The sequence below is a fragment of the Leucoraja erinacea genome, chromosome 24 (assembly GCF_028641065.1).
Source record: "Leucoraja erinacea ecotype New England chromosome 24, Leri_hhj_1, whole genome shotgun sequence".
In the NCBI taxonomy this organism is placed as follows: Eukaryota; Metazoa; Chordata; class Chondrichthyes; order Rajiformes; family Rajidae; genus Leucoraja; species Leucoraja erinaceus.
This window is the reverse complement of record NC_073400.1, coordinates 28,111,451-28,132,827: the sequence shown is the minus strand read 5'-3', so window position 1 is coordinate 28,132,827 and position 21,377 is coordinate 28,111,451. Positions and strand designations below refer to the sequence as shown.

The window sequence follows — 21,377 nt, the reverse complement described above, 5'->3', positions numbered from 1 at the left end:
GTAGGCCATTCCGGCCCTTCGAGCCTGCACCGCCATTCAATATGATCATGGTTGATCATCCAAATCAATATCCCATACCTGCCTTCTCTCCATACCCCCTGATCCTTTTAGCCCCAAGGGGCACATCTAACTCCCTCTTAAATCTAGCCAATGAACTGGCTTCAACTACCTTCTGTGGCAGAGCATTCCACAGATTCACCACTCTTTGTGTAAAAAATGATTTTCTCATCTCGGTCCTAAAAGACTTCCCCTTATCCTTAAATACTTATAAGATTAGATTCATTAATAAACACAATGAATATTATTAATCAACATGCTACTTATCTACACAGTTAACACTGAGGCATTCAGACGTCCGTGATACAGTGCGGAAACAGGCCCTTCGGCCCACCGAGTCTGCGCCGACCAGCAATCACCCCGTACACTAGCACTGTCCCACACACCAGCGACAATTTACAATTTTAACGTAGCCAACTAACCTACAAACCTGCACGTCTTCGGAGTGCGGGAGGAAACCAGAGCACCAGGAGGAGACCCACGCCGGTCACGGGGAGAACGCAAAACTCCGTAGAGACAGCACCCGTAGTCAGGATGGAACCTGGGTCCCTGGCGCGGTGAGGAGGCGACTCTACCACTGCGCCGCCGTGCGGCCCCACATTTCTGTGAAGAAAATGAGTAACGTATGCATTTAAAGTTGTCTCGACAAATGTAACTCCTCATTTAGAAGGTTAATGCACCATTAGAATGCACCATTAGCAATGCATTACAGGAAGTCTCGTGACAGATATGGTTGCTGCCTTTCCTTCAGTGGAGGCCAAGTCACTGGATGGATTTAAGAGAGAGTTAGATAGAGCTCTAGGGGCTAGTGGAATCAAGTGATATGGGGGAGAAGGCAGGCACGGGTTATTGATTGGGGACGATCAGCCATGATCGCAATGAATGGCTGTATTGGCTCGAAGGGCCGAATGGCCTCCTCCTGCACCTATTTTCTATGTAACTTTCCTTTGATGAAAGAATGGATCGACTGGGCTTATATTCACTGGAATTTAGAAGGTAGCGAGAGGATTTTATAGAACCATATAAAATTCTTAAGGGATTGGACAAGCTAAATGCAGGAAAAATGTTCCAGATGTTGGGGGAGTCCAGAACCAGGGGTCACAGTTTATGAATAAGGGGTAGGCCATTTAGGACTGGGAAAAAGAAAAACGTTTTCACCCAGAGAGTTGTGAATCTGTGGAATTCTCTGCCACAGAAGGCAGTGGAGGCCAATTCACTGGATGTATTCAAGAGAGAGTTCGATATAGCTCTGAGTGCTAATGGAATCAAGGGATATGGGGAGAGTGTGGAGAAAGCAGGAACGAGGTACTGATTCTGGATGATCAGCCATGATCATATTGAATGGCAGTACTGACTCGAAGGGCTGAATGGCCTACTCCTGCACCTATTTTCCTATGTTTCTAGTGGGTCTGGCATGTGGGAATGAAGTTCCCCTCGGATTCACAAATTGGAAGGAAGCTCTATTCAGCTCCTCAGCCATCACCAGGTGTGCAGCAACATAAGTCTGCTCACAAATTGGCGGTGCCACGAAAGCTAACTGGTATCGGGAACGGCAGTGCCTTGGACCGTGCCGCGATGGCGGACCCTTAGCAGCGCTGAGGTCGCGAGTTAAACTGCGCTACACGACAAATGAACACAATAAATGTGGTGATTTGCTGGCTGTGACCAGACATGAAATGAGTGCGAAAACCACCACATCATTATAGAAAACTCCACTGGTTCATTAGTGCTCTTCTAGTGAAGGAAACTGTCTCTCTTTGCCCAATTTGGCCTTCGCATGACTGTAATCTAGTCTGAGTGGCTGATTATTAATGGGGATTTTTTTTGCCAGTGACAGCATAAGCAATTGCAGCTTGGACTAAGTACAGATGAGAATTAATGTTCATGCCAACGTTACAAATTTAAACAGTGGTCCAGTCAGTCTGCTTTGTTTCTGCTAATATTTAGATGGCTGGATTCATATTTTCCGTTTCAGTTTTATCTTATTGCCAGGTAGTGAAATTCTTTTGTTGCGTGCTAACCAGTCAGCGGAAAGACAATACATGATTACAATCGAGCCACCCTACAGTGTGCAGATACGTTTAGTTTCAGTTTTAGATACAGCGCAGAAACAGGCCCGTCGGCCCGCCGAGTCCGCGCCGACCAGCGATACCCCCCCCGCACATTGACGCTATCCTAAGCACACCGGGGACAATTTGCATTTATACCAAGCCAATTCACCTGCAAACATAGAAACATAGAAATTAGGTGCAGGAGTAGGCCATTCGGCCCTTCGAGCCTGCACCGCCATTCAATATGATCACGGCTGATCATCCAACTCAGTATCCCGTACCTGCCTTCTCTCCATACCCTCTGATCCCCTTAGCCACAAGGGCCACATCTAACTCCCTCTTAAATATAGCCAATGAACTGGCCTCGACTACCCTCTGTGACAGAGAGTTCCAGAGATTCACCACTCTCCGTGTGAAAAAAGTTCTTCTCATCTCGGTTTTAAAGGATTTCCCCCTTATCCTTAAGCTGTGACCCCTTGTCCTGGACTTCCCCAACATCAGGAGCAATCTTCCTGCATCTAGCCTGTCCAACCCCTTTAAGAATTTTGTAAGTTTCTATAAGATCCCCTCTCAATCTCCTAAATTCTAGAGAGTATAAACCAAGCCTATCCAGTCTTTCTTCATAAGACAGTCCTGACATCCCAGGATTCAGTCTGGTGAACCTTCTCTGCACCCCCTCTATGGCAATAATGTCCTTCCTCAGATTTGGAGACCAAAACTGTACGCAATACTCCAGGTGTGGTCTCACCAAGACCCTGTACAACTGCAGTAGAACCTCCCTGCTCCTATACTCAAATCATTTTGCTATGAAAGCTAACATACCATTCGCTTTCTTCACTGCCTGCACGTCTTTGGAGTGCGGGAGGAAACCATAGGTCTCGGAGGAAACCCACGCAGGTCACGGGGAGAAGGTACAAACTCCGTACAGACAGCGCAGATCCGTGGTCAGGATCGTAGTCAGGTGCTCCCAATGGGTGCGCCGCGTTCAAACGTAGATGACCGCATGTGTGGCTTTGCTCATCAACCATGTCCATCAGAAACTGGGAGGAAATTTTCCGCAGAAACAAGTAACTTCAGTGATGCTGGTTTACGAAGGGCCTATTTCTGCGCTGTATCTCGAAACTAAACTTACAATCACCATTGCATAATTGAATGGGGTGTCCAAAACAATTACACAAAGCCAATTTTAACCAATTATGACTTTGTCGGCATGACTACATTTTTTGGGAGAGAATAAATATTGCTATTTTGATTTTCAAGTGAGGTTCTTCATTTCAGGCCAGGACTCTTACCTCCACGCTATCTGCGAATCAACCTGCCCGCACCTAGGCAAAATCCCTTCCCTAACAAGATAATCGAAACTGAACACAATACTCCAAGTAGAGACAGAAACTGCTGGAGTAACTCAGCGGGTCAGGCAGCATCTCCGGTGGTAGACACAAAAAAACTGGAGTTACTCAGCGGGACAGGCAGCATCTCTGGAGAGGAGGAATGGGTGACGTTTCGGGTCAGAGACGTCGCCTGACCCGCTGTTACACTCCATCACTGTGCGTCTCTCTGAGAAGAACAGCGGAACTCTTTGGGATCCCCGAGGTCCATGGATTTGTGCCTTCAGGAACAGACGGAGGAAAAGGAAAGGACAATCTTCAGGGCAGGATTTGGTTAACATTCTGGATTAGTCCTCGTTCCCCTGGGCAAGAGGTTTATTTAAATTTCGAGCAGTCTCCTTAAATTGCCACAATAGATTATGAACGGCCCTCCACTTCCTGCTGCGATGGGTGGTCTGGCTTTACAGCTGTTTGGTAAAGCAAAGCTCATTACATACCAGTTATTTCATGACATTTACATTACTGCAACCGTACTGGGATTTCCACAGGGGAAATGTTTCTTCACGTGCAATTCACAGTCGTGATTGCCTACGCAAATGCTTACGCGCTTTTGATCGAGGGCGTGCAGGGTAGGTTCACCAGGTTAATTCCCGGGAATACTCCAATGTGGCCTCACCAAGGTCTTATATTCTTGCTATTGAGGGAATGCAACGTAGGTTTACAAGGTTAATTCCCGGGATGGCGGGACTGACATGTGATGAAAGAATGGGTCGACTGGGCTTGCATTCACTCGAATTCAGAAGGATGAGCGGGGGTAGAAACATATAACCTTAGAAGAAACATATAATCTTCTTGAGGGATTTTAGACAGGCTAGATGCAGGAAAAATGTTCCCGATGTTGGGGGAGTCCAGAACCAAGGGTCACAGTTTAAGAATAAGGGGTAGGCCATTTAGAACTGAGATGAGGAAAAACCTTTTCACCCAGAGAGTTGCAAAACCGTGGAATTCTCTGCCACAGAAGGCAGTGGAGGCCAATTCACTGGATGTATTCAAGAGAGAGTTTTTCGATTTAGTTTTTAGGGCTAATGGAATCAAGGGATATGGGGAAAAAGATTTTGGATGATCGGCCACGATTATATTGAATGACGGTGCTGGCTCGATGGGCCAAATGGGAACCTATTTTCTATGTTTCTCCATGTTTCTATGATTAAAATCTTTTTTAAAAATATATGTTCGACTCCAGGAGCTGAAACGAGCAACCTTGGCTGCTGAGAAATAAAGGGATTTTATACACAGGCTGGTTTGACAAGTTCTTGTGCCTTTCCTTTGCTCCAGGAGGTGTTTTAAAAGACAATCTCGCACCGTGTGTCCCCAGGGAGGAGTTTGAGCTCAGCAGAATAAAAAACCAGCTACCACTTGCCATGACCCCATAAATGACCCAGCCAAAGATGGTACCTCCTTGCTGAAAGATAATCTTGTGTTCGTATCGTGTCTTTCATTGCCCCCGAATGTCCCAAAGTGTATTTTGTTAATGTGGTCACAACTACACAACTTTCTTTACACAAAGGGTGCTGGGTGTATGGAACGAGCTGACGGATGCGGTAGTCGAGGCTGGTACTATCATACCCCATTTAAGAGATATTTGGACAGGTACATGGATAGGGTAGGTTTAGTGGGACAACATGTGTAGGAAAGAACATAGAAACATGGAAAATAGGTGCAGGAGTAGGCCATTTGGCCCTTCGAGCCTGCACCACCATTCAATGTGATCATGGCTGATCATCCAACTCAGTATCCTGTACCTGCCTTCTCTCCATACCCCCTGATCCCTTTAGCCACTAGGGCCACATCTAACTCCCTCTTAAATGTAGCCAATGAACTGGCCTCAACTACCTTCTGCGGCAGAGAATTCCACAGATTCACCACTCTCTGTGTGAAAAATGTTTTTCTCATCTTGGTCCTAAAAGACTTTCCCCTTATCCTTAAGTATCTCTAAAGTAAACAAAACTAAACTGATGCAGGGTCTTGACCAAAAGGTGCATCTAGCCTGTCCTTCCCAAGATTTTGACGTTTCAATAAGAGTTCTTCCAGCAATTTTCTTTAGTGCTAGCCAGATTCCAGCATCTGCAGTCCTCCATGTGTTTCCATCAGCAAAGTCTGTTACCCAAGGAATCGGTCTCCCTCATCATCTATGTACTAACCCCCTATGGCAAAAACTGTTGGGATAACTTCAGATCGAAGAAGGGTCACAATCTGAAACATCGCCTTATCCATTCCCTCCAAAGATGCTGCCTGAGCAGCAGGGTTACTCCAGCACTTTGTGTTTTGTGTTTTTCTCAGGGGGCTACAAAGCCCCAACATACTTGAAAGAAGGAAGATTGAGGGGGGATCTTATAGAAACTTTCCTTTAATCCTTAAACTGTGACCCCTTTTTCTGGACGTCCCGACTCGGGAATGATCGTCCTGCTCTAGCCTGTCCAACATCCTTAAACAATTTTACAAAATTTCACAACAAAATCCCCCCTCAATCTAACAAATTCTAGAAGGACACAAAATGCGAGTAACTATCCAGTCTTTCTTCATATGGAAAACCCTGCCACCCAGGAGACGTTTCGGGTCAGGACCCTTCTCCAGTCTATCCGTCTTGGCCAGAGATGCTGCCCGGCTGCTGAGCTTTCCAGCGAAGGTAGTCTTTTTTGCTGGAGTAAACCTGCGTCTGCAGGCAGCATCTTTGGAGAGAGAAGGCAGATGGGTGAAAAATCGGGTCGAGAAAATTCTTCAGGTTTTCAGCGGGTACTCGGGCCAGGTGGGACTTGGTAAATGGGGAAATGAGCAAGTTTCGGGACGAAACGTTGCCTATTTCCTTCGCTCCATATGACTGCTGCACCTCTCTGAGTTTCTCCATACATCATTGGAAACACAACATACAAAATGAACACTACAAAATGGCACAACAATGTAACAAAAGTCTTTAAGAAGGACACAAAATGCTGGAGTAACTCAGCAGGTCAGGCAGCACCTCTGGAGAACCTAGACAGTAGACGTTTCGGGTCAGGACCCTTCTCCAGTCTATCCGTGTTCCCCAGAGATGCTGCCCGGCTAGCTGAGTTCCTCCAGCACTTTGTGTCTTTTTTTTTTGTAAACCTGCGTCTGCAGTTCCTTATGTTTAAGAAGGAACTGCAGATGCTGGAAAATCGAAGGTATGTATGTATAGTATTATCTGATCCATTTAGACAGCATGCAAAACAGAGCTTTTCACTGTACCTCGGTACACACAACTATAATAAACTTAAAATCATGAGCCAAAAGCAAACTGCCGGAGGAACTCAGTGGTATCGGGGAAGGGAAACCAGAAGTTCATGAGTGATAGGAGCAGAATTAGGCCATTCGGCCCATCAAGTCTAGTCTGCCATTCAATCATGGCTGGTCTATCTTTCCCTCCTCGCCCCATTCTCATCCCAAAGTCCTTCAAGTGCCAGGAGTCACAAGAGATTGCAGATGCTGGAATCTGGAGCAAAAAATAAATGGTTGGAGGAACTCGGAGAGTCTAGTTGCATCTGCCATCTTTCATCTCTGCTCGGTCTACCTTTCAACATATTGCCCCAGTCTCATCTCTCCTCCTCTCTTCAAACTGGCTACATTCTCTCTCCACTCCCAGCCCTGATTCAGTGTCTCGACCCAAAACATCAATAATTCCCCCCCCCCCCCCCCCCCCCCCCCCCCCCCCCCCCCACAGTTGCTACTCAACCCGCTGAGTTCCTTCAGAAATTTTGGAGTTTTTTTGCTCCATGTGGTAGATCTTGAATTCACAACCTCCTGATGCAGAGATGTTTTTAGATTCTCAATCCTTCACCAACAATATGGACCACAAGATTGATGACATGGATAGGACATGGATTTGGAAGGATAAGGACCAAACGCGGGCAGGTGGGACTAGTGTAGCTGGGACATGTTGGCCAGCATGGGCAAGTCGGGCCAAAGGGCCTGTTTCCACACTGTATCACTCTATGACTCGAGAATCACTTTGATTTAGTTGTGTCTTTAAACTGGTTTCATGGCCTTTTTGTTGTGTTATAACTTCCTTCTGCCTTCTTCCCCCATAGCATTGATATTAGTAACCAGTGCAATGTCACGGAACATTAACTTAATACCATTGTGTATTACCTATGTACGCTCATTGTTGCAAGTACATCGTAATTGGGCTGGATGACTCCCTTCAGACAAAGTGTGTCTGACAATTTAAAAGCTATAGAAACATAGAAACATAGAAAATAGGTGCAGGAGTAGGCCATTCGGCCCTACGAGCCTGCACCGCCATTCAATATGATCATGGCTGATCATCCAACTCAGTATCCCGTACCTGCCTTCTCTCCATACCCCCTAATACCTTTAGCCACAAGGGCCACATCTAACTCCCTCTTAAATATAGCCAATGAACTGGCCTCAACTACTTTCTGTGGCAGAGAGTTCCAGAGATTCACCACTCTCTGTGTGAAAAATGTTTTTCTCATCTCGGTCCTAAAAGATTTCCCCTTTATCCTTAAACTGTGACCTCTAGTCCTGGATGTCCCCAACATCAGGGAACAATCTTCCTGCATCTAGCCTGTCCAACCCCCATAAGAATTTTGTAAGTTTCTATAAGATCCCCCCTCAATCTTCTAAATTCTAGCGAGTACAAGCCGAGTCTATCCAGTCTTTCTTCATATGAAAGTCCTGCCATCCCAGGAATCAGTCTGGTGAACCTTCTCTGTGCTCCCTCTATGGCAAGAATGTCCTTCCTCAGATTTGGAGACCAAAACTGTACTCAATACTCCAGGTGTGGTCTCACCAAGACTGTTCATTCTTCAGCTGTAAGGAAATGTGTCTTGTAGATAATTATAGGGATTGGTCTTGAGAGTGTTAAAAGACTCAAGTGTTATCTGGGACAGCCGTCCTGTTCAACACATCAACTTTGGAATGAATGCTATCCTCATGCTAATGGCTGGAGTGGCCCCATAGGGTCCTCGTGGTGGGGCTGGAAGCTGGAAGTATCCCGAGCTAATTCTGCCACCACCATCATCTATTGCGACAAGTGACGGCTCCCAATGATTGTCGCCGGACACTCGCGTCCTTTTCAGGACGGACGATGACAGCGAGGTCAACATTTGTAACGAGATGGACTCGATAAGAGGAAGAAGAGGAATGGCTGGAATGATATTATGGTCAGAAATGCTTGCAGGTGGTAATCCAGAGAGGACCGAAGGCACTGATTTGCAACAGAGAGAGAGAGTGTGGGCGTGTGTGTGTGAGAGAAACATGGAAAATAGGTGCAGGAGGAGGCCATTCGACCCTTCGAGCCAGCACCGCTGAGACAGAGAGAGTGAGTGAAAGAGAGAGTTGAGAGGGAGAGGAAGGGAAAGTGTGTGTGTGAGAGAGACGGAGTGCGTGAGAAAGAGAGAGAGAGAGAGAGAGAGAGAGGGTGTGATAGAGAGAGAAGAGGGAGAGCGAGGGTGTGGGTGAGAAAGGGAGAGTATGTGTGTGAGCGAGAATTCGTGAGAGAGAGTGAGTGTGTGAGACAAAAAAGAAGAGAGAGAGAGAGATGGTCTGGGCTGCATCATAAGTTCATAAGTTATAGGAGAAGAATTAGGCCATTCAGCCCATCAAGTCTATTTACATGCATTGGATGTATAAATGTTAGTAATGTGGTACAGGTACTAGGGTGGTTACTAATATGGTGGCGGTTTACTAACGTGGTGGTGGTTCCTAATATGGTGTTATTAATATGGTGCCACCTTTAGACTGGCGATGAGGAGGAATTTCTTTAGCCAGAGGGTGGTGAATCTGTGGAACTCTTCGCCACAGATGGCTGTGGAGGCCAAGTCAGTGGCTATATTTGAAGTGGAGACTGATAGGTTCTTGATTAGTATGAGCATTAATGAGGAGATGGGAGGAGAATGGGGTTGAGAGGGTAAATAGATCAGCCATGATCGAATGGAGGAGAAGACTCGATGGGCCGAATGGCCTCATTCTACCCCTATGTCTGAGGATCTTATGATCAACGTCGAATAATTGAATGGGGTCAAAAATGATCACACAAAGCTACTTAGAAGGTGCCACTAAAATTTGGGGAGAAAACAATTATTGCAATTTTGATTTTCAAATGGAGTACCTCAAATCTGATTGATGTCTTATGTTGTTTAATGCTTAAATTCCTAAAAAATATAGATATAATTAAATCTTACCTAGACAGAAAGTTCACGCAATATCCAAATGGAACCAGTAATCTAGGATAAACGTGAGAAAAATACTAATCAATCACATTGGTCTCAAGTTGCATTAGAATACGAAATGTGCTCTTAGTTTTTTAAAGGAAACCCGCGTTCTGCTGTTACGAAAAACTGCAGATAGAATGCATGGGCGACTCGGGAATAAATAATGACTCAGCTCATACAACAGTTTCCGTGAAAACTTGTAGTTTAGTTTAGAGATACAGCGCGGAAACAGGCCCACCGAGTCTGCCCAGAACCAATGATCCCCGCACATTAACACCATCCTACACACACTAGGGACAATTTTACATTGATACCAAGCCAATTAACCTACAAACCCGTACTTCTGAGTGCGGGAGGAAACCGAAGATCTCGGAGGAGACCCACGTGGTCACGGGGAGAGCGTACAACACCTGTAGTCGGATCGAACCCGGGTCTCTGGCACTGCAAGCGATGCAAGGCAGCAATTCTACCGCTGCGCCAAACTATAGGGTTTTTGCTTTTAGTCCATGCTAAGTTTCAGGCCTGATTTCCACTAAGTACAGTTGACCCACATGGACAGATATACGGGTACAAAGGTTTTAGAGGGATAGGAGTCAAATGCGGGCAGACTTTTGCTTGCCCAGAATGCCAACTTGGTCAGCATGGACAAGGTGGGCCGAAGGGCCTGTTTTCGTTCAGTTTCACTCTATGATTCTACTGAGTCTCGTTGTCATGTTGCAGTTATATAAGACAATAGACAATAGGTGCAGGAGTAGGCCATTCGACCCTTCGAGCCAGCACCGCCATTCAATGCAATCATGGCTGATCATCCCCAATCAGTACCCCGTTCCTGCCTTCTCCCCATATCCCCTGACTCCGCTATTTTTAAGAGCCCTATCTAGCTCTCTCTTGAAAGCATCCAGAGAACCTGCCTCCACCGCCCTTTGAGGCAGAGAATTCCACAGACTCACCACTCTATGTGAGAAAAAGTGTTTCCTCGTCTCCATTCTAAATGGCTTACTCCTTATTCTTAAACTGTGGCCCCTGGTTCTGGACTCGTCCAACATCGGGAACATGTTTCCTGCCTCTAGCGCGTCCAAGCCCTTAACAATCTTATATGTTTCAATGAGATCCCCTCTCATCCTTCTAAACTCCAGTGTACAAGCCCAGCGGCTCCATTCTCTCAGCATATGACAGTCCCGCCATCCCGAGAATTAACCTTGTAAATCTACGTTGCATTCCCTCAATAGCAAGAATATAAGACCTTGGTGAGGCCACATTGGAGTATTGTGCTCAATTTTGGGCACCACATTATAGGAAAGATGCCTAGCTGTTGTCAAGGGTGCAGTGAAGAATTACGAGGATGTTGCCAGGACTCGAGTGCTTGAGCTATAGGGAGAGGTTGAGCAGGCTAGGAGTCTATCCCTTGGAGCGCAGGAGGATGAGGGGTGATCTTATAGAGGTGTATAAAAGCATGAGAGGAATAGATTAAGTAGACGCACAGTGTCTCTTGCCCTGAATAGGGGAATCGAGAACCAGAGGACATAGGTTTGAGGGGGGGGTAAGATTTAATAGGAACCTGAGGGGTAACCTTTTTACACAAAGGGTGGTGGGTGTATGGAACCAGCTGCCAGAGGTGGTAGTTGAGGCAGGTACTATTGCAATGTTTAAGAAACATTTAAACAGGTACATGGATAGGACAAGTTTAGAGGGATAAGAGGCAAATGCAGACACGTGGGACTAGTGTAGATGGGACATGTTGGTCGGCATGGGCAAGTTGGGCCGAAGGGCCTGTTTCCTCGCTCTATCAGACTGTGTTCGTAGATGGGAGAAGATCACGAGGCTGCCGCTGACATTTGAAGATTGGGCAACCCTTGGCTATTCTTCGCGTGAGAGTGGCCAGGAACTAGATGGGGGAGAGATGGCAGGCCAGGCCATAGCCTACCGCTGGTGGCCAGAAACCTTCGACGGGGCTGAATGGCCTGTTGTTGAGATTCCAGCAGTTAGGTCCGGAACGGCAACCTAACTTAAACGCTCTGGATTACCCACTCGAAAGCACTCCCAACAAAACAATAGAGTACTCAGCCCTGTGACTCGATTACTCCAGTCAATGCTGTTCGGATGTGTTCATGCTAAAACGTATGATGAGCCAGATAAGCCGGGCAGGAGCGCCACTGGAGCGGGGAAGGGGAAGATGAACGACAGCCAAAGGAATGAGCCCAGTCACGGCGAATCAAATCTGCAGCCAAATTGAAGATTCGGTAAACCCTGGTCTGTGAGTTGCTCTGCACAGCAGTCAGCAAGCAAGCAGGCAACACAAAAAATTAACAGGGCACCAGGGTTAGCTGTGAGAGACTAGGGAGTAGTTAACAGGAGCAGACTCCACACTGATGTTCTTTAGAAGGTAATTAAATGGACATGTTGACCTATAAAATGCTCCTGAGCCTTTCTATTCCCCAGTAATTCACTAGCTGATTTGCATTCCATGCAAATAAATGCCTCATTTCTCTTTCCGAATATTCGGTTTGCATAAACACCCTCCTCTAAACTCCCTCCTCTCCCTATTAGCCCTCTCCTCTCCCTACTATTTAACCCTCTCCTCTACATTCCAGAGAGCTCCTATTCCTTCGCTCCATAGATGCTGCCTCACCCGATGAGTTTCTCCAGCATTTTTGTCTACCTTTCTTCAATATGAACTACATTTCCGACTATTTTCTCGTCCGATTTTTGATTTTTTGCCCAGTTTATCTTCTCAAGTACTTTTCGCTTGTGTATTAATTCCCAGAGATCCCCTCCGTGGCTCTCGTTTACTGGTAGCGTGTCGTCTGAGATGAATTCCACCGAAGGTAGACACAAAAGGCTGGAGTAACTCGGCGGGACAGGCAGCATCTCTGGAGAGAAGGAATGGGTGACGTTGATCACCATTCCCTTTGTCCCGTTTTCACACCTTACACTTCCTTATCTATGCCTCTCCCTGTTCCCTGACACCAGTCTGAAGAGGGGATCTCGACCCGAAACGTCACCCATTCCTTCTCCCCAAAGATGCTTCCTGTCCCGCATCTCGACTGCAGCATTTTGAGTCTATCTCAGATTTGTAGGTTAATTGACTGTGGTTAAAAAAAATCTGTACATTGTTTTGGTGTGCAGAATAGCACTAGTGTACCGGGATCGCTGGTCGGCCCAATCTCGGTGGGCCGAAGGGCCTGTTTCCATGCTGTTCTCTGAACTAAACTAAAACGAAACAGAAGATAGACACAAAACACTGGAGTAACTCAGCGGGTCAGGCAGCATCTCTGGAGAGAAGGAATCGGGTCTCGACCCAAAACGTCGGAATTAGGGTCTCGACCTGAAACCTCATCTGTACCCTTTCTCCAGAGATGCTGCCTGACCCCCAGAGATTTTGTATCTGTCTTTGGCATAAACCAGCATCTGTAGTTCCATTCAAACCAAACAGAGTTCGCTTGAGCCTGCACTAATGCATTTGCAAATTCACTGTCAAACTCACAGTGCACGCTGTTGTCTGCTGAAGCTGCATCTGGGGCCACTAAAGAAGACATCTACCCTTGCTTTTTATAGCTTGCTATCACACCCCACTGAGATGGGAGTTCAGGCTCATTACTCTGCCTCTTATTTTTAGCATCCCCATTTGCGACTCTCCTGTAATATATTAGTGTGTGGCTCTGTGGTGTTTGCCTAACGCCGTTATTAATCACGATAAGCCTGATCTCGGCAAAAAAAAAAGAAGCAATTCCTTACGGAGGGAATGTTCTCCGCTCAATCAGCCCTTCCTGGCAAAGATTTCAAATAAATTAAGGGAGGAAACGACAGGAAGCAGTCAGTGCCCATCAGACCACAGACCCTGAACAGAGATTTCATGACCTGCATGGCAAAGCATTGCACTTACACAGAGAGCCTTTCACATCCACTTGACACCCGACGAATTACGTTTGTGGTGCAGCCTCTATTGTTATACACTCAACCTCAATCACTGATATGTACACAGAGAGCTCTATTCATTCTGTCAGGGAAGGAACTGCAGATTACACCGAACATAGACACAAGAGGCTGGAGTAACTGGGCGGGACAGGCAGCATCTCTGGATAGAATGAGTGGGTGACGTTACGGGTCGAGACCCTTCTTCAGACGCGATCCTTTTGGAGAATAGAAACATAGAAACATAGAAATTAGGTGCAGGAGTAGGCCATTCGGCCCTTCGAGCCTGCACCGCCATTCAATATGATCATGGCTGATCATCCAACTCAGTATCCCAGTATCCCAGAATGGTCTCGACCCGAAACTTCACCCATTCCTTCTATCCAGAGGGACTGGAGAAGGGTCTCGACTCGAAATCTATGGAATTCTCTGCCACAGAAGGTAGTTGAGGCCAGTTCATTGGCTATATTTAAGAGGGAGTTAGATGTGGCCCTTGTGGCTAAAGGTATTAGGGGGTATGGAGAAAAGGCAGGGATGGGATACTGAGTGCCACAGAAGGTAGTTGAAGCCAGTTCATTGGCTATATTTAAGAGGGTTTGGAGTTAGATGTGGCCCTTGTGGCTAAAGGGATCAGGGGGTATGGAGAGAAGGCAGGTACAGGATACTGAGTTGGATGATCAGCCATGATCATATTGAATGGCGAATGGTGCAGGCTCGAAGGGCCGAATGGCCTACTCCTACACCTGTTTTATATGTTTTTATATTTCTATGAAACGTCACCCATTCCTTCTATCCAGGGAAGCTGCCTGTCCCGCTGAGCTACGCCAGCATTTTGTGTCTATCGATACATTTTGGGGTCAGCTTTTAGACTTTACTTTAGACTTTAGAGATACAGCACGGAAACAGGCCCTTCGGCCCACTGAGTCCACACCGGCCAGCGATCACCCAGTACATTAAGATTATGCTACACACTAAGGACAATTTACAATTTTATCGAAGGCAATTAATCTACAAACCTGTACGTCTTTGGTGTGTGGGAGGAAACCGGAGCATGAAGAGAAAACACATGCAGGTCATGGGGAGAACGTACAAACTCCGTACAGGCAGCGCCCAAAGTAAGGATTGAACCCATGTCTCTGGTGCTGTGAGGCAGCAGCTGTACTGCTGTGCCACCCTGCTTTTAATTTCACCCTTTTGTTTAAATTAAAAATATTTATTCAAATATTAAAATAGTATTTACAATACGGTAAAACAAAACAGAACCCACCTCCATAATAGAAACATAGAAACATAGAAATTAGGTGCAGGAGTAGGCCATTCGGCCCTTCGAGCCTGCACCGCCATTCAACATGATCATGGCAGATCATCCAACTCAGTATCCCGTACCTGCCTTCTCTCCATACCCCCTGATCCCCTTAGCCACAAGGGCCACATCTAACTCCCTCTTAAATATAGCCAATGAACTGGCCTCAACTACCCTCTGTGGCAGAGAGTTCCAGAGATTCACCACTCTCTGTGCGAAAAAAGTTCTTCTCATCTCGGTTTTAAAAGATTTCCCCCTGATCCTTAAGCTGTGACCCCTTGTCCTGGACTTCCTTAACATCGGGAACAATCTTCCTGCATCTAGCCTGTCCAACCCCTTAAGAAAGCCAGACAAACAAATATACTATGTAAAGTCATAAACGACTATATTGCAATTCTTGTCCCGGATACTCATTTCACCTTTGGTGGTGTCGGTTCAAAAAGTGAGCTTTGCCAAAATTCTGAGAGAGCGTGGAGTTCATCTTTAAAAACTGCGCTCAGCAAATTAAAAGATAGAACAGTACAGCTCAGATACAGGCTCTTCGGCCCACGATGTCTATGACAATTGGGATTAGTTTCCATTGGTTTAGTTTATTGTCACGTGTGCAGTCATGCCAAGACCAACGGTACACAAAAATGCTGGAGAAACTCAGCGGGTGCAGCAGCATCTATGGAGCGAAGAAGATAGGCAACGTTTCCGGCCGAATCACCAACTCCCGACCAAGACGAGACGATGGTCCTATGCGCCTATCTCCCGGCAACGGGGCCTGGTTTTCCCACTGCGGATCCGGAAAGCCCGTCCTTGGGAGGGAAGCCGCCGAGCCCGGCCCCTGATCGTTCCTGAGGACTGGAGAACCGGAGGGGAGGTTGGAGAGAGTCAAGATGGCGGCAGCTGTATCAGACGCGAAGAGCAAAGGGCCGGTTAGGGGCCGGGGCCTTACATTCCGCGCCCTCAAGGTCGGTTGCGGGAGGCTCTCCTAGGTGACGAAGGCTGGAAGTGGCCGGGCAAGGAGAAGGACTGCGGTTCGCTGGACCATCCGGATGGAGGTGACGGCTGGAGGCCCCGCAGCAGCCTGGGGCTCGCCTGGATCGGGAGCCGCTCCAGAAGACCAAATGCACGGACCGGACACAGCCTGCAGCAGCATAGAGCGGTAGAGGACACCTACAGCTTTGCTTGGCCAGGCCGACCCGGCAACGTTGCCACGACAACAGTCCTTTATAGCCAGCTGAAGCTAAATCAACTTAGATTTTGAAAATGTCTTCAAATTCTGGCGACTCCTGTACATTGGCTCAGTGGACTATTTCTATAGACTTTGTACTTAATCTAAGATTAGTTTAGTTTATAGTTTATTGTCATGTGTACCGAGGTACAGTGAAAAGCTTTTGTTGCGTGTCAACCAGTGAGCGGAAAGACAATACATGATTACAATCGAGCCGTCCACAGTGTACAGATACATGATGAAGGGAATAACGTGAATAAAGTTTAAGCCAGATAAAGCCAGTCTGATCACAGATAGTCCGTGGGTCTCCAATAAGACACATACTAGTTTAGGTCTGTTCTCTAGTTGTTGGTAGGATAGTTCAGTTGCCTGATAGCAGCCTGATTGTGCTTATTTATAGTAAAATAATATATTTACATATCATATATACTTATTAAAAGTCTGATCTTGTACGTGTGGACATGTGTGTGTATTTGTGTATGCAGATAGATAGATAGATAGATAGATAGATAGATAGATAGATAGATAGATAGATAGATAGATAGATAGATAGATAGATAGATAGATATAATAGATAGATATAATTTATTGCCACACAATTGCCACACACCAGGGTCAGTGGAAATTTGGGTTGCCTTTACATCTTTGTAAAAACACTTCGCGGCAACGATTACATTTGTACATATTCTGATTGACATTTTTCCCCTCGAGGCCGAGAACATCTTCAATGAACATTTTATGCTTTATTTCTCCACTTATTACTGATTAAAGGTAAGTAAGAAGTTTAAAAACATCAAACTTTGAATTTAAAACGACTAGCTTTCACTGATGACGTCACAGTGGCTCGGCTAGCAGTGATCAGCTTCACTGAAGATTTCATCCTATATTTCATGTAATTATTTGCGATTAAAGCTTTAAAAATGCTAACTTTCACGAAATGTTTACATATTCTGTTCACATTTCCCCCCTCTAGGCAGAGATCACCTTCACTGTACATTTTATGCTTTATTTCTCGACATTACTGATTAAAGTTTAAAATAATCAAAATATTTTTAATTTAAAACGACCAGCTTCAACTGATGACGTCATAATGGCTCGGATAGCAGTGATCAGCTTCACTGAAGATTTCATCCTATATTTAACATTATTCACGATTAAACCGTTAAAAATGCCAAGATTTTTACTGTTGAAATCATTCCTGCCAGCTTCCAACACACTTCGATCCAATGTTGCGACACAGGAACACTCTGAACTTTTCACCTCACAGGAGGGGGAGGACGAATTGCTATTGCAACACACAGGGCAAGTGTAATTGGGGGAAAGTGTAATCGGGTAGGGAACGGGTGCGTTGGGGAACCAGACCCAACGGGTCTGCACTTGGTCTAGTAAACATATAAAATTCTTAAGGGTTTGGACCGGCTAACAATGGCCTGTTTCCTTTATCACGTTAGTTTTTTTGCACATCTTTCATTCATTTGTTCAACATCACTATCTATATCGACCTTTTCCATTTACCCCCACTCTCAGTCTGAAGGTCGGGTCTCGACCCGAAACGTCACCCATTCCTTCTCTCCAGAGATTCTGCCTGTCCCGCTGAGTTACTCCAGCATTTTGGGTCCACCTTCGGTTTAAACCAGGCATCTGCAGCTCTTTCCAACGCCATGAGCTCCTTCCTGGGTACAAACTCCTTTGTTAAGCCTGTTAATTTTCTCCACACTAACGAAGTCTGGGACTGAAGTGGAACAGAAATGCTCAACGATGTATCAATGTGTGGACACGATTACTGGAAAATTCTGGTAAAACTTATTTTTCTCTAATTTCTCCTCTCTGCTTGAAGGTGTGACTCATACGCAGGCCTGTCATCTCTCCTGCATCCCCAGATATTGTGCGATGACATGCTTGATCTTGAAAATAAAGGAACCCACGCAATTCCAAATCCACACAATGAAAGCCGTGGCAACTCTACGAGATATGAAACGGGCAAATCACATCAGCTTGCTGCATACATCTCCACTGACTCCCCTCTTCCCTTAAAATCACAAGTAGGAAGACTATCATTGCCAGTTGCAATGAAATTCCATCATATATATGTCCGTGCTGTAATTGTTAATTGTTATATGGTTATATTCTCAGCCAAAACAGGTAGAGAGGTAGCGGGAGCGGGCGGCCACAGTGGCACAGCGGTAGAGTTGCTGCCTTACAGCGCTTGCAGCTCTGGAGGACCCGGGTTCAATCCTGACTACGGATGCTGTCTGTACGGAGTTTGCATGTTCTCCCTGTGACCGCGTGGGTTTTCTCCGATGAAATTCGGTTTCGTCCCACTCAAAAGACACAGAAACATAGACAATAGGTGCAGGAGGAGGCTATTTGGCCAGTCATTCTGATCAAGGTTGATCTTCCGGTATCAGTAGCCCATGCCTGCCTTCTCCCCATATCATAGAAACACAGAAACATAGAAAATAGGTGCAGGAGTAGGCCATTCGGCCCTTCGAGCCTGCACTGCCATTCAATATGATTATGGCTGATCATTGATTCCCTTGATTCCGCTAGCCCCGAGCTCTATCTAACTCTGTTTTAAATTCATCCAGTGAATTGGCCTCTACTGCCTTCTGTGGCAGGGAATTCCACAAAGTCACAACTCTCTGGGTGAAAACGTTTTTTCTCATTTCAGTTTTAAATGGCCCCTGGTTCTGGGCTCCCCCATCATTGGGAACATTTTTCCGGCATCTAGCTTGTCCAGTCCCTATAATAATTTTACATGTTTCTATACGATACCCTCTCATCCTTCCAAATTCCAGTGAATACAAGCCCACTCTTTCCAACCTTTCCTCATATTCCAGAGGAGATTTACTAGAATGTTGCCTGGGTTTCAGCAACTAAGTTACAGAGAAAGGTTGAACAAGTTAGGGCTTTATTCTTTGGAGCGCAGAAGGTTAAGGGGGGACTTGATGGAGGTCTTTAAAATGATGAGAGGGATAGACAGAGTTGACGTGGATAAGCTTTTCCCACTGAGAGTAGGGAAGATTCAAACAAGGGGACATGACTTGAGAATTAAGGGACAAAAGTTTAGGGGTAACATGAGGGGGAACTTCTTTACTCAGAGAGTGGTGGCTGTGTGGAATGAGCTTCCAGTGAAGGTGGTGGAGGCAGGTTCGTTTTTATAATTTAAAAATAAATTGGATAGTTATATGGACGGGAAAGGAATGGAGGGTTATGGTCTGAGCGCAGGTAGATGGGACTAGGGGAGAAACGTGTTCGGCACGGACTAGAAGGGTCGAGATGGCCTGTTTCCGTGCTGTAATTGTTATATGGTTATATTTGACAGTCCCACCATCCCGGGGATTAGCCTTGTGAACACTGCCACAAGACGTACAGGTTAATTGGCTTTGGTAAATTGTAAATCTGGCCTGTTTCCACGCTGTATCTCTAAACTAGCCTAAACCAAACCAAAGTAAACTAAAGAAAGCACGGCAGGTAACATGCAGATGGTGGAACCAAGGCCGGGGAGTAGGGCAGAAGGTGTGAGATATATTGAAGAGTTACATATTGTGAAGCTATGCTTTGCCCTGTCTCTCTTTCCTCCAGACTTTTTTACCCTACCCATTCCCCCCCAACACCCCAGCCCCACGATCAGTCTGAACAAAAAAAGAGAAAGGGTTTGAGCAACTCAGCAGGTCAGGCAGCAACTCGGGAAGACATAGCTAGGCGACGTTCGGAGTCGGAAGAAGTCCCCACCCGAAACGTCACCTATCCATGTTTTCCAGAGAGGCTGTCTGACATAACTGAGTTACTCTAGCACTTTGTGTCCTTTTCAGCACAGAAACAGGCTCTTCGGCCCAACTTGCCCACGCCGAACAAACTACCCATCTACTCTAGTCCCACATGCCAATGCTTGGCCCATATCCCCTCTAAACCTTTCCTGACTTGGTTCTTGGTTCTTGGTTTCTTGGTCCTCCAAAATATTCCAAATGGAATTTAAACTGGAGGCGGTGAAGGGAGGGCTTAAGCCAGAAAGGGTTATTGGGAAGAAAGAGCTACTTTAAATTTAGTTGCATCTGGTTGGGTAACTATAGTTGGGTGGAGATTATTCCATGCTTTAATTGTGCGGGGGAAGAACGAATTGGTGTACACATCTGTCTTTGTAGCTGGGATCACAAGTTGGATCGAATGCCCTCGTCTGCTCCTAATTGGTTTGGGTTTGGTGTAGGTCTTGTAGTCTATGTCGAGCTGACCATTTAACATTTTGTAAAAACAGGTCAAACGATGAGCTTCACGTCTGTCTTGGAGAGGGTTCCACCCCAGAGAATTCAGAAGTTTGGTGACACTCGCCTCTCTCTCATAGGTGTTAGTAACAAATCGAGCTGCCTGTCTTTGGACACGTTCGATGGATGAAATGTTTTTATTTGTGTATGGGTCCCATGCTGCAACTGCGTAGTCCAAATGAGGTCTAACGAGGGTCCATGTACCTCTCCAAATAGACCTGGAACATCACACATCCATGTTCTCCAGAGAGAACCTGCTTGACCTGCTTAGTTTAGTTTAGTTTAGTTCCTTCTATCCAGAGGTGCTGCCTGGCCCTGTCCCGCTGAGTTACTCCAGCACTTTGTGTACACACTCTGCAGTTCCTTGTTCACCTGCTGCGGGCGGGATCAGTTGGCTGGGGGGGTGTAGGTGTAAGGACAGGCGGACAGTATTCTCAACTCATCTTGTTGTATGAGAAGAGGGAGAGAGTGCAGGAAGATGAAATATGGAATGAATTTTCAAAGCCTTTCAAGCCTCGGGATTACACATGCAAGGAAAAGGAAAGTCAAACGAAATAAATCAAAATGAAAGTCAGAACCCTTTTAACCCCACAGCCCCCAACTCTCTCTGTAGGAAAACTATGGATAAAGACGCAGTCTGCTGGTACCGTAGAGTGTGTTCCCACACAAAGAAAAAAACAAAATTTGTTGGCTAGAATGTTCAATTATATATTCTGTCACAATAAAATACCAGAATATAACCTGAAAATTGATTTATTTTTTGATTGGGAAAAGGTTTGTAGTTTGTTGCACGGCAAGACCTGGTAATTTGTTTAAGAAGAATGTGGTTTTGGATGGATAGGTTCCACCGGACATCGAGGCCCGTGGCCATTCCGTGATTGCAACAGATAAATCACCACACACACAGAAATAAAAAGCAATTCCACATTGACCGCAGAGAACTGCAAGCTACCCTTTGATAGGTGGCGAAGTGGTCACCAAGATTAAGAGAATT

At 45.9% G+C, this 21,377-nt stretch overlaps 1 protein-coding gene across 3 annotated transcripts in view; it reads right to left on the bottom strand.

Annotated features, from left to right (window-relative positions):
* The window catches only part of lrrn2 (leucine rich repeat neuronal 2), a 217,481-nt gene that overhangs the window by 3,578 nt on the left and 192,526 nt on the right, over window positions 1-21,377 (bottom strand). Inside the window, exons 3-4 of one of the 3 annotated variants that reach the window (XM_055654896.1) lie at window positions 9,658-9,699; window positions 480-660 (exon numbers count right to left, since the gene is read on the bottom strand). The gene's annotated coding sequence lies outside the window, so the exon portion shown is untranslated. The remainder of the gene's footprint in view (window positions 1-479; window positions 661-9,657; window positions 9,700-21,377) is intronic. The other 2 variants (XM_055654895.1, XM_055654897.1) reach the window with 2 other exon arrangements.